This window comes from Aquarana catesbeiana, linkage group LG06, assembly GCF_042186555.1.
Source record: "Aquarana catesbeiana isolate 2022-GZ linkage group LG06, ASM4218655v1, whole genome shotgun sequence".
Classification (NCBI taxonomy): Eukaryota; Metazoa; Chordata; class Amphibia; order Anura; family Ranidae; genus Aquarana; species Aquarana catesbeiana.
In genome coordinates, this window is record NC_133329.1 from 252,155,703 (window position 1) to 252,169,882 (window position 14,180).

At 45.2% G+C, this 14,180-nt stretch overlaps 1 protein-coding gene across 3 annotated transcripts in view; it reads left to right on the forward strand.

The window, feature by feature from the left end:
• Positions 1–420: 420 nt before the first annotated feature.
• Positions 421–14,180, forward strand: part of INPP1 (inositol polyphosphate-1-phosphatase) — a 79,415-nt gene continuing 65,655 nt past the window's right edge. For all 3 annotated transcript variants that reach the window (XM_073633207.1, XM_073633208.1, XM_073633206.1), the window contains exons 1-2: positions 421–857; positions 3,858–3,932. The gene's annotated coding sequence lies outside the window, so the exon portion shown is untranslated. The remainder of the gene's footprint in view (positions 858–3,857; positions 3,933–14,180) is intronic.

Consider the following 14,180-nt stretch of genomic DNA (forward strand, 5'->3'; position numbering starts at 1 on the left):
AGTATTTCATAATGTGCTAGTATGCGATGCATACTAGCACATTATGCCATTGTCTTACAAGTTGTTTTTTTTTTTTTATTCCGCAGCAGTTTACTACCACTTTTAAGCTGAAATTCTGCTTTAAAGCTGCAGATTTATAAAAGCAACTTTTTAAATTACAATAACATGTTAAATCTCACGTTAGGTGTCAGGGATTGGGTTGAGATCTGTGCTGTTAGTTAAAATGTGATTTTTTTTTTTTTTTTTTTTTTTTTTAAATGTGGTGTTTCCTGCCTTGGAAACGTTATAGTGATTTCATTACGGCTGACACACGTACTTCTGATGAGAAGGAAACCACAAGGCTGCACCTCTGTACTACAAGAGGCAAACGACAGCCCCGCCCACATGATCCTCTCCACCAATGTCAGCGCAGAGCTAGCAGGAGGCGTGATTGTTGCCATCTGAAATGTCATAACAAGAGGAAGGAGCTGAGATCGCTGTCGTGCTGCTTTTTCCTGCAGTGATCGCTGAGGATCAGGAGTCATACTTCCCTTCCTTCCCTGAAATCTGCTCTGCTCTGTGCTGGATGGTGTGTTATACTGAGCACAGCCATTTTCTCCAGCCAGACTGCCTGCACTGCTGACCGTTCATTGCAGTGATCACCTCCTCCCTGCCTGCCCTGGCCATGAAGATCCTGTAGTATTCTCTGTGCCTGCCATCCATGTATTCTGTGCTGTGTGTGCACTTCAGCAACTAGTCATTGGACTTGGAAGGGGGAGGATCTTCTACTTCTCAGGCTGGAATTTCATTAGGAGGAAATCTGTCATAGTGAACAGGAAGCTCTCCAAGGGAGGAGGACACACAGATCATTCTGCAAGGTACTGGGCTGGGGAATAGGAATGTCACTTGTGGACCATGACATAAGTGTCTGTGTGTGTATATGTATATATTATATTATATGAGCTGATCTTATCTCCTAGTACTCAGCTTGCATCCCATTGCTATCCCTGGCTTTTGCAGAATCCATGTAAAAATGACATCTTATTTATTGCTTTATTCTCTGTTACTTTAGATTTTGCTTGAAAACCCACAGCTGTCTGTGTAAACAGCAACATTCAGCTGAATCTGGAGTAGTTAAAGTAAACCTTCCCTTTTAGAGTTGATCTTTTTCACCTTGCAACCCCCTGCCAGCCCTTTAAGGGTTCTAAGCGGCAGGAGGCGGGCATTCGGCTCATGTGACTGCTGTGATTGGTTGTCACAGCAGGCACATGATCAGAAAGCTCCCAATCGCTAGTATGCATCGGGAGCTTTCTGGTGACCGCCGGCTACCATGCCACATATGTGTGTTCAGCTGGCGTTAAGAGGTTAAAGTGATTGTAAACGATTACCTTGTAAAACAGCCCATTCAGTTTAAAATTGAAACAAAGGGCAAAACATTTGTGTATAGGTATAAATAAATAAAACATTATAAATACCCCCCCCCTTTATAAGTTACCACTTCCCCCTCTGCTCCCTCTGTTCTAAGCTGCATAAGAGCTGGGGGAGAGGAGGAGGAGGAGGAGAAACAACAGTGCACTGAGCTTTCCAGTGAAAGGCTATGCAGGGGGAGGTGTGTCAGGATAAGTCTGATCATTGGAGGAGACCAGGCTGAGCTCCCAGCACAGCTACAGAACTGACCATGCTGTGTTCACCTCAGTGTGGTCAGTTTTAATAGGAAAGCAGATGGAACTGGCAAGAACACAGGGGATTTCACACAAAGGAAGCCATACAAGGAGCAGGATACTTTTTCATACAAGTACATGGTACAGCAGGCAAATTCAGGAATATGAAATGCAGGGGTAAAAAAAACACTTTAAAACAATGATTTATTTTTCATTTTAACTTTTTTTTTTTTTTTTAAATGCCTCTGCCCCATACTGCCATTTGTGCCTGCGCGAGAAGGACTTGTTCTGCACCCATAGCCGCCTGTATTATCCCCATAACATATCCCAGGAGGCTTCAGGATCAGAGGTACAGAGCAGCTGGAGAGTGGAGCTGCAAACGTCATCGGGGGCCTGCCTGACCCTGGAGAAGAAAGGCGGACTCCCGATGACATTACAGGGGAGGATGGTGGCTGGGAACGCGGTGTGTAGCAGCAGTGCATTCACAGGGGGATAACACTCGATTCACTGGGTGGGTGAGTATGTGAAGACTTTTGCTTTCCATGGCACGGGCCACCTGTGCATCCCATGCCACGGGCCACCTGTGCATCCCATGTGGACAAAGACAGCCCTTTGCATGAGTGTACAGATAGGTGTGTCCATGTGAATAAGGCCTAAAAGGAATCTGTTTTGATGTCAAGAACCCCCCTCCCAACACTTACCTGAGTCCTGTATCAATCCAGCGCTGTGTCACAAAAGAGGAATCGCTAAAATCACTGGTGGGGGACTTCAAAAGAGAAGATACGGAGCCACTCTGTGCAATACCATTGCATGGACTAGGTGAGTATAAGATGATTATTATTTTAATTTAAAAAATGCCTTTAATAATACTTTAAGCTGGCCATACACAGCTCAAATTCCAGCTGATTTCTTTGAATTGAACAACATTTGAGGCATGGGTAGCTCTGCTGACACCACATAGGTCGACAAATTTTTGGCTGGGTAGTCAAAGAAGCCAGGTGGAATCAACTGCAGTCACTGTTTGGTAAGGATGAGCTCAGGCGTGTTGGCAAGCCACATGTGCCGAGCCTGCCAGGAAGTCAGCACTGCACAGCGCTAATCACAGGCAGTGAGACATTGTCCCGATGTGCGGCTGCAGAGATCGGGAAATGTCTCGCTGCTTGTGATTAGCGCAGCGCCAACTTCCTGGTGGGCTCGGCACGTGCGGCTTGCGAACACGCCTGAGCTCATCCTTACTGTTTGGGTATTTAGACAGCCGGGGGTGCAGACTGTCAGAATAGAATAGTTAGCATCAGGAAATTCATCCGTCTGTGCTGTTTAGCGTGGTTGGGGGTAATCAATGGATTTGTCTAGCCCAGCAGTGAACATTCACTTTAACAAGTGAACAGCAATGATCTCTTTAGCAGACCAAGCCCATTAAAACTGTGCAAGTCATGTTGGGACTTGCAGTGAATACCAACTATCCCCTGAAACTCTCCAGCAAAGCAAAACCTTGAATGCTGGCAACACCCATGTATCTGTTAAATCAGCAAAACCCACTGATTTCTCCGTAGTGTGAGGGTCTACCTTACTGGATACAGTGTGAAAGACTAAACTCTTGCTTTTGGTAGAGTAGAGAAGGGTTAAAGCTTCTGTTTTTATTAATATTTCTTTGGGAGTTTTCATTTCTTCATGTCACAATGATAGGTGATTAGGAAAGAGACACCATCACTGGTAAAAAGTTCCCCTTTTCTATCCCATGCAAATGTTTTGTCTGGAGATTCAATTGTAGACCCGCACCCACTCACTCAGGTTGAACTGGATGGACTGGTGTCTTTATTCAACCTTACTAACTATGTAACTATGGAGATCTACTTTAGAAATAGTCATCAATTTAATTCTTAGGCTGGCCAAACATTATACAATCTTATTATACATTCTCCATGCAATTTTTTATTTAGAGTTACCTAAACTATGTATTATGAGGACAAATCTTAAATAATCTATTCAATTAGTATCAAATCAGGTAGGATCTTGCAATCCATAGTTGACGGTGGATCAAAAGGAGATTTTTGCCGGTATTAAATATTAAAGTCTGGGTTTCATCCAACATCCACAATATAACCACTGTTTTTAATAAAGGTTATGAGTGATGAAACAAGCCTATCCTATGTTACTTGGCAAACATACATAATAAGAACACCACACAAATATTTTCTCTGACTTCTTTTTTTATAGAACTGCACAGAAGATACTTGTTTGGCAGCTGTGGTCATTGGCCTACTTTTATCATTACGAGACTTCCTGGCAGAGGTTAGTGTACAATATGCACCTGCTTTCATCATAATACAGTGCTCAAAAAAATTTAAAGTGAACATTTTGAAAACACATCATATCTCAATGGGGAAAAATATCATGCTGGATTGCTAAACTAATATGGACTGGGTAATGTGTTAGAGCCCTTTCACACTGGGGCGGGGGGCGGCGTCGGCGGTAAAACGCCGCTATTATTAGCGGCGTTTTACCGTCGGTATGCGGCCGCTAGCGGGGCGGTTTTACCCCCCGCTAGCGGCCGAGAAAGCGTTAAATACCACCGCAAAGCGCCTCTGCAGAGGCGCTTTGCCGGCGGTATAGCCGCGCCGTCCCATTGATTTCAATGGGCAGGAGCGGTATACACACCGCTCCTTCACCGCTCCGAAGACGCTGCTAGCAGGACTTTTTTTACCGTCCTGCCAGCGCATCGCTCCAGTGTGCAAGCCCTCGGGGCTTGCACACTGGAATGAAAGTAGCGGCACTTTTGGGGCGGTTTGCAGGCGCTATTATTAGCGCAATAGCACCTGCAAACCGCCCCAGTGTGCAAGGGCTCTTAGGAACAAAATAATGCCATGTGGTTTGATGCAAATTTAAAATTATCAACCTACAGAGGGCTGAATTCAAAGACACGCTGAAAATCAAAGTGAAAAAATGATGCAGCAGGCTAGTCCATTTTACTGAAATTTCATTGCAGCAACTCAAAATGGTACTCAGTAGTTTGTACGGCCCCCATGTGCTTGTATGCATGCCTAAAAACATTGGGGCATGCTCCTAACGAGACGCCAGATGGTGTCCTGGGGTATTTCCTCCCAGATGTGGACCAGGTCAACCTGAACAGACTGAGGTGCAACCTGGCGGCATCAGATGGACCGACACATAATGTCCCAGAGGTGTTCTATTGGATTTAGGTCAGGCGTGGGGGCCATTCAATGGTATCAATTCCTATATCCTCCATGAATTGGCTGCATACTCTCGCCCCATGAGGCGCCGGGCATTGTCATGCACCAGGAGGAATCCAGGACCCACTGCACCAGCGTAGGGTCTCACAATGGGTCCCAGGATTTCATCCCGATACCTAATGGCAGTCAGGGTGCCATTGTCTAGCCTGTAGAGGTCTGTGCGTCCCTCCATGAATATGCTGACCCAACAGCAAACCGGTCATGCTGAACGATGTTAGAGGCAGCAAAACATTCTCCATGGCTTCTCCAGACCCTTTCACGTCTGTCACATGTGCTCAGGGTGAACCTGCTCTCATCTGTGAAAAGCACAGGGTGCCAGTGGCAGACTTGCCAACTCTGGTGTTCAATGACAAATGCCAATCGAGCTCCACGGTGCCGGGTAGTAAGCACAGGGCCCACTAGAGCAGCCCTCAAAATTTCCACTCGCCTGCTCACATGTGGCGAGTGGAAATAATCAGAGGGTGAGTATGGAGCTGGTTGAACGAGAGCCGATTCTCCTCCCAGCCTCTGCCCCCTTCCTTTGCTAATGGGTTTAACACCCTGACACATGGATCACTTCCTCACCACTGGCACACGCCTATGTCACTGCCCCAATGCCGAGATACTGTTGACAGTTCTCATAATGGCCAGATCTGTATGCAGAGAGTGGGTCCCGGGAGTCTGGTGTAATCATTGAGACTCTGGTCTGCACCTGCGATTGGCCCTGCCTTTCTGTGACATGGCATGGAGTAGGACTGTGGGAGGTGTCCCTAGAGACAACCAGGAGGCTTGTCCGAAAGACCCCACCCCCTGATGACGCGCTGCCGGCTTGACGTTTCTCCGGCATTGAGCGATGGAAGTACATGCGCTCCAGGACACAGCGTGCTTTCCAAGGACAGCATGCATGAGCGGAGTGAGGACTGGAGAGAGAGGTTTCCTCCTACAAAGTAAGCTTGTGAAGTAGTATAGCCATATAGATGAGAGTAATGTTTTACTCAAAATGTATAATGTTCTCGCTGCAACCTACATTCTCTGCTCTATGGCTCTCTGCAGATATGAGGAGGTGGCTAATAATGTAGGTGTTTTTGGCTCCACCTGGTGAAGCTAGCAGTGGGGTGGAGTTTACGTGCCAGGTCCCCATATAAATCATGCTTTGTAAGTTGGATCAGCTCTGGGGAACGGGGCTTGTCTTCTGAAATATGTCAGCTTTCCAACTACAGCAATCTGGTATCCACCATGTTGGAAATGTGATCATTTTTGCTTGTGATTTCCTAATGCTTGTGAGTATGGTTTTGGCTTTTTAATAAATTGTATGGTGTTCGAAGTAATGCACTAGACGTTTGCGCCCTTTTTTTTATTTCCTTGTAGCGCTTTGGAGTTTTCCCAGCTCAAGCAGAGCATCTCTTGGAACGCTACCTATGTACCGTTGGATGTGAGACAGAGTGAGCGCTGAGGCTTGACTGTTATGGAAAATTCTCTTAGCAGGGCCTGGTATACAGCGGGAGTCAGCAAAGAACTAGATAAGATGGGAGGGGGTTGGGCGGGAGATGCCAAAGTTTACTATTCCTATTAACAAGCTGGTGATTGGTTGCTCGGACTGCCTAGCAACCAATCACCAGCTTGTTATTAGGAATGGTTAACTTTGGCAGCTCCCACTCCCCCTGTCCAGTGCTGTACTCTGCTGCAAGTTTCTCTGCATCCTAAATCAGCGAGTGTCATTCACTGGTTTTAGATTTTTTTTTTTTTTTAATGCTATATCTAATATAGCATTAAAATATTTACTTAACAAGGCAGTAATGATGTGTACAGTGACTATAGTAACCAATCATATATATATATATATATATATATATATATATATATATATATATATAATTTTTTTTTTTTTTTATCAGTCAGATCAATGAAATATGCTTTTTGTTATTATTGTTAAAATTGTTGTTGTTAATATTTATTTTTGGTAACTTAATTCTGCATAAAACATTTATCCGTGTCATTTCATGAGATAATTTATGTGGGCGTGTTGAGGGGCAGGGCAGGGTAGGAGTTGGGTGGGGCAAATGGTGGCGAGTAACTCTTAAGACCTGGCTAGCAGCTCAGGACTTAAAATTTTGAGCCCTGCCCTAGAGGACATCGGACCCTCGGGCCACCCTCATGAAGTCTGTTTCTGATTGTTTGGTCAGAGACATTCACACCAGTGGCCTGCTGGAGGTTATTTTGTAGGGCTCTGGCAATGCTCATCCTGTTCTTCCTTGCACAAAGGAGTAGATACCGGTCCTGCTGATGGGTTAAGGACCTGCTACGGCCCTGTCCAGCTCTCCTAGAGTAACTGCCTGTCTCCTGGAATCTCCTCAATGCTTTTGAGACTGTGCTGGGAGACACAGCAAACCTTCTGGCAATGGCACGTATTGATGTGCTATTCTGGAGGAGTTGGACTGTCTGTGCAACCTCTAAAGGGGCCAGGTAACGACTCATGCTACCAGTTAGTGACACTGATCCTAGCCAAATGCAGAACTTGTGAAAAAAAGTCAGAAAAGATGAGTAAGGAAACAAATGTCAGTGGATATATATATATATATATATATATATATATATATATATATATATATATATATATATATATATATATATATATTTTATATATATATATATATATATATTATATATTTTTTTTTTTTTTTTACATACCCTGGCAAAATGTATGATTTCTTGGCTATTTTTCAGAGAATATGAATGATAACACAAAACTTCTTTCACTCATGGTTAGTGTTTGGCTAAAGCCGTTTATTATTAATCAACTTTTACTCTTTTTAAATCATAATGGCAACAGAAACTACCCAATGACCCTAATCAAAAGTTTACACACCCCAGTTCCTAATACCGTGTATTGCCCCCTTTAACATCGATGACAGCTTGAAGTCTTTTGTGGTATTTGGTATTGCCTCTTGGCAAAAAGTCTCCAGTTCCTATAAATTCTTGGGCTGTCTTGCATGAACTGCACGTTTGAGATCTCCCCAGAGTGACTCAATGATATCGAGGTCAGGAGACTGAGATGGCCACTCCAGAACCTTCACTTTATTCTGCTGTAGCCAATGACAGGTCGACTTGGCCTTGTGTTTTGGATCATTGTCATGTTGGAATGTCCAAGTACGTCTCATGCGCAGCTTCCTGGCTGATGAATGCAAATGTTCCCCCAGTATTTTTTGATAACATACTGCATTCATCTTGCCAACAATTTTGACCAAATTTCCTCTGCCTTTCTAGCTCACACAACCTCGATTCACCACCGTACCTTTCATCATAGGCCTTGTTGGCGTCTCTCAAAATGTAGCGTTTATGGTTGTGGCCAAAAAAGTTCAATTTTGGTCTCATCACTCCAAATGACTTTGTGCCAGAAGGTTTGAGGCTTGCCTCTGTGCTGTTTGGCATATTGTAAGCGGAATACTTTGTGGCATTTGCATAGTAATGGCTTTCTTCTGGTGACTCAATTATGCAGCCCATCTTTCTTCAAGTGCCTCCTTATTGAACCACATGTTTCCAGAGAGTCCCGTATTTCACCTGAAGTTATTTGTGGGTTTTTCTTTGCATCCCGAACAATTTTCCTGGCAGTTGTGGCTGAAATTTTAGTTGGTCTACCTGACCGTGGTTTGGTTTCAACAGAACCCCTCATTTTCCATTTCTTGATTAAAGTTTGAACACTGCTAATTGGCATTCTCAATTCCTTGGATATCTTTTTATATCCCTTTCCTGTTTTATACAGTTCAACTACTTTTTCCCGCAGATCCTTTGAGAATTCTTTTGCTTTCCCGATGACTCAGAATCCAGAAACATCAGTGCAGCACTGCATGAAAGATGCAAGGGTCTGTCAGGAGTCCAGAAACGCATTGACCTTTTATATATACACACACACATGCACACGCCATGAAAAATGGCCAAGAAATCATAAATTCATAAATATATGATATACTCTTCTAGCCGAGGAAATGGCTACCAAAAAGTCAATTTTTTTTTTTTTTTGTCAGAAGAACTAAAGAAGCATGGTGCAATGGTTCAAAAGGTGGTTCGTTCAAAGCGGACAAAACCAAATTCAGATCCCATGGGCACACAGGAGGTTTGACTGGTGCATCCAAGCATCGCACCCCCTGAACAAAGGCCCAGACCAGGTAATGTGAGGCAAGTGGCCTCTGAAAGACTACTGACAAGGCCAAGATTTGGACCTTGATAGTGCTCAAAGCCAGCCTCATTTCTATGCCTAATTGAAGAAAGGCAAGCATCCTGCTGGGTTCACACCAGGAAACATATGCCTTCCAGATTCTGTAGTAGATGAGCTTGGAGGCCGGCTTCCTAGCTTTAACCAGAGTGGAAAGGACTGACCCCGAGAGCCCACAACCCGTCAGAATGTGGGTCTCAGCAGCCAAACCATCAAACTCAGACTTCGTAAGGCAGGATGGAATATTGGACCTTTGTGAGAGTACATCTGGATGCAGCAGAAGAACCCAAGGTCTTCCTATTGCAATCTGTACGATCTCTGGATACCAAGGTCACCTGGGCCAAGTCGGGGCCACCAGAATGACCGACTTTGCTTCCCTTTTGACCCTCTGAAGGAACGGAATTGGAGGAAAAGCATAGATCGGAGAGTACCGATCCCATGGAATCGTTAAGCCATCTGACCTTTGTGCTAGCAGGTCCCTTGTTGTTGTCACAAAGCTGTCCAGTTTCTTGTTGAACCTGGACGTGAATAGGTCTACATCCGGGGTACCCCAATTTTGACATATGGCCTGAAATATGTCGGGGTGTAGAGACCATTCTCCTGGACACAGCTGCTGGTGGCTTAGAAAAACCGCCTGCCAATTTTCCACCCCTGGAATAAAGACCATGGACAGGCAAGGAATATGCCTTTCTGCCCAGAAAAAAATGTGACTCACCTCTTTTTGGACATCCAGACTTCTGGTGCCCCCTTGGTGATAGATATAAGCCACTGCATTGTCGCACTGTATCCGGACAGGATGACCCTGTAGTCTGAAAGTCCAGACCTTGAGGGCTAGATGAATTGCCTGAATTTCCAGAATGTTGATGGGCAGAGCCCTTCAGCTCTGGACCATCTTCCCTGGGTGAAAGCTTCTTCCAGAACTGCTCCCCAGCCTATTAGGCTGGTATCTGTGGTTACGATCTTTCAAGTAACTGGAAAAAAAGGATTTTCCTTTAGAATATTCTTGGTCAGCAACCACCAATTGAGGCTCAGGCGTACCCCTGGGGATAGGCACATTGGAAGATCCAAGGCTTGAACCCTCTTGTTCCAGGCAGAGAGGATGCTGCTTTGTAAAGATCTCGAGTGAAACTGGGCGTAAGGGACAGCCTTTGAAAGAGGCGACCATCTTGTCCAATAGTCTCATACATAGTTGGATAGAGGGATTTCTCTTTGCTGAGACTACCCAGACCAATTCTTTTATGGCCCTGGTTTTTGACCTGGGTAAGAACACCCTGCTTTGGTCTATGTCTGTGACCATGCTCAAACACTCCAGCCTTTTTAGAGGCTGCAAGAAAGATTTTTCTAGGTTGAGGACCCAACCTAGGTACTCTAAGTACCTTACCGTGCTGAGCACACTGCAGCTTAGGCGTGCTACAGGCTGCTCTATCAGTAGCAAATCGTCCAGATAGGCTGTCACTGTTATGCCCTGAGCCCTTCGATTTGCCAAGGGCAGAGCTAGAATTTTTGTGAACACTCGAGGAGCGGTAGCAAGACCGAAAGGTCGGGCCACAATTTGAAAGTGGCGCTGATCCACCACAAATCCTAAATCTTTGAGCGGGAAATATTGGCACATGTAAATAGACATCTTTGATGTCTATTGATGCCAAGAATTCTCCCCCCTGAAAGGTGGAATCCTGTATAATTAAGGAGGCTAAATTAACATGCCTTGTTATGCAACCATGCAAAATCTAGGCGATCATGCATTCTTATGCAATTCAGCATCTTTTATGCGACCAAGTATTCTACGCATTATAAGCACTACTGTGCAGACAAGTACCCTTGTGAGACCAAGGATTCTCGTGTGATCAAGCACCCTTGTGCGATCCAGCATCTTTATGCAATCAAGCATCTTTATGCGATTTAAGCATCTTTTAGAAAAAATTAGCTTCTCTGCGTGACCAAGTATCCTTGCATAATCAAGGACTCTTGTGAGATCAAGCACCCCTGTGCGATCCAGCATCTTTATGCAACCACACATCTCAATGCGTCTTTTAGGCATTTCTGTAAAACAAGCCTCTCCGGGTGACCAAGTATCCTTGGGTGATCAAGGACTCCTGTGAGGTAAAACACCCTTGTGTATGCATCCAAGCATTCTTATGCGATTTGGGGATTTCTGTGAAAAACAACCCTTTCTGCGTGAGCAGGTATCCCCGGGCTAACAAGGACTCTTGTGCGGTCAAGCACTCTTGTGCGATCCCGTATCTTTACGAAAACAGGAATTTATGCGTTTTTAGGCAATAATGCGATTTTAGGCATTCATGCGATATATATATATTTTTTTTGGCATTTCTGCGCATGCGACTATGTATCTCTATGTGTTACATATTACATGTTCAGTCACATGCATTTTTATACATTCCAATACTCAGGTAATTCATGCAAATATGTGGACTGATAAAAAGGAAGTTTATCCTCCACTTGACGTGCATTCCCGCACTCATGCGTTTAGCTGTTTGTGTTAGCAATAATGTGCACAGAACCATGTACAGCACCTGGTATTCCCAGGTGGTCTCCCATACAGGCACTAACCAGGCCTGACCCTGCTTAGCCTCTGAGATCAGATGAGATAGGCCTCTTTCAGGGTGATGTGGCCGTAGGCATCTCAGCAGTTGTGCATTTTGGCTAGTTTATAAGCAAGCACCTGCATGAGGACTTTGTGGCGGTTCTACACCTCTTTGAAGTGATGACGGACTTGGAAAGGTACAAGAAGCATATGGGACTTTTAAGAGAAAAACCCAAGCAGGAGGCAGAGGCTTCGGCCATCTAGGCTGAGGATAAGTTATACGCAGCCTGAATCTCTGTAAAAGATTACAGCTACAACTTCCGAGCCTGTGAGGCCTCTGATACCTCCGCTTCGTCAGATTGCACCTGTTCCCTGTTTCCTGATGGTGATCTTTCATCATCAGATTGTAGATCCTCTTGATTGAGGATTTAGGGCAGGGAAAGTGGAATTGTCCCAATCTTTTGCCCTCTTGAGAGGATGCTGTGATTAATCAGTTAATTTCTTAAGTACACCACACACTGCAAATGCAAACCGTTTTTGAAAGACCTATGCAGGGCTGCAATGTTGGGAGAGGCTGCGAGCCTGCCAGGGAAAACGGCTTATCCTGTGCAGCTGCCTCTAGTCTTTCAGGGGGGATAAAACCCTTAGATCAAGGCTCTTTATCTGCCCCTGAAACCATCTTATGGGGAGACATAGTCCTAAGCTGACATAAGCAGAGGTACTAGTATAAATGCAATCACTGTTGCGCCTAGTTTGCCAATATTTATTATTTATTATTATTATTATTATTATTATTACTATTATTATTCGCTTAGTCTGCACAACCTGATGCCGAGTAGGTGTCTTAGATATGCCTGGATCTGAACCCACTGAGATGCTTACTGCCACAGCTCTGTGTCCCACCGCTTACAGGGCTCTGGCGTCCTGGGCTTTCAAAGACAGCCGCCTCGCGCCTGCGCATTGATGCGCCGTGCACGTCGCTAGCAACCACGCTCCCCCCCTTTTCTGCCGAATCCGCCGTAAAAGAGCGCCCCCTGCACGCCTGCACGTTTAGTACTGTCATGGCGGTGCCCGGGGGGGGGGGGGGGAAGAAAGACCACCTGAGAAATGCGTGGGACCCCCGGACTGCGTGGGATTCCCCCTTTTTCAGTTAGTGGGAGAGCCTGCAGCGGAGGAGGTGAGCAGCTTCTCAGACCAACTTTACTGAGCGTGTATCCTGGAAGGCATGTAAGTATACACCAGGTATGTCTCTTACTCCCTCTAGTGGCAGAAACCAGGTAAGACATGCAACTCCTCTTCCCTGGACCTGTAGAAGACTCTGCCAGAAACTTTTCATGCCACTGTTATATTAGTACACCAAAGCCTGGTTCCCAGAGTCCAGCCCTCCAAGGAGAGACATTACAGGCAAAGCCTTGTTTCTTCCGTTCACGAGGCCTGGGTACCATCCATATTAGGCGTTTTAGTATTGGCCTGAGGTATGGATCCGGTTGTATAGCTCTTAGGCCCCCGTAGGGACCATCAAACAGAGCTTTCTTCTTAGCACGTCTTGAACGTGACCAACCACCTTAGACACTGGCGAAAAAACTGAGGTACTCTCCATATGGGAGGGGTTGTATAGAGAAGGAACTCACTTTGTAGTTAGGGTTACCAGTGTCCAATCACCTGAAGGTACTATCTAACCCACTAAGTAATTACCAAGCCTCTGTGTCCCGTGATGTATGAACAAGAAAAATGTATTTTCATAGTTTGTTATAACATTTTGCAAACAGGTAATTTTTCTCCTTCACTGATGTGTGCTGATAAGGCTGCACTGATAGGTGGCACTGATTGACAGCACTGGTTGGCGCTGATTGGCAGTACTATTGGGCACTTTTGGGACTGCACTGATAATCAGGACACTGATAATCAATGCCCTGATTATCAGTGTAGATGTCCCATTAACACAAGCCGGTTATCGACTCTCTTCTCCCCTCCTCACGCTGTCAGTGTGAGGAAAGGAAAGCTGTTACCCGGCTTGTGTTCACATCTGTAATCATCTGTAATTGGACACAGCTGATCACATAGTAAAGGGCCGCTGTAATTGGCCCTTTACCCCGATCTGTGATCAGCTGAGTCCAAAGCGTGCCATCGGGCAGCAAGATCCTGGGGGGGAGTGGATGTCCATGGACGTTCTCCTGGCAAAGTAAGCCCACGCTGTAGCTGTCTTTTGGCTATAGCATGGGCAGGAAGGGGTTAAATTTGTTTTTTGGCTTCACTGTAGTGAGTGGAGCAGTAATTGTTTTGGTCTGCTCAGGTTTTCCGAAGTTTGATTCCTCCCATCTGCCTCTGAAAGAAGTTTCCATAGCATAGGGCAATGAGATTCAAATGATCACTGTGAATATTTATTATGCCTTAGCCGAACCCTGGAAGGAGGCATCCAGAAAGTGGCAAGGGAGGTGATAAATGTTTAGGAAGCCTGAGCAGAACGTTCTTTCCTATTTAGAGAGTGTTCCAGTCTTCCTGGGGCTGGTGCCCCTTGGAGAAAAAACACTGAGACAAGAGACTGAAGTCTGGGCCTC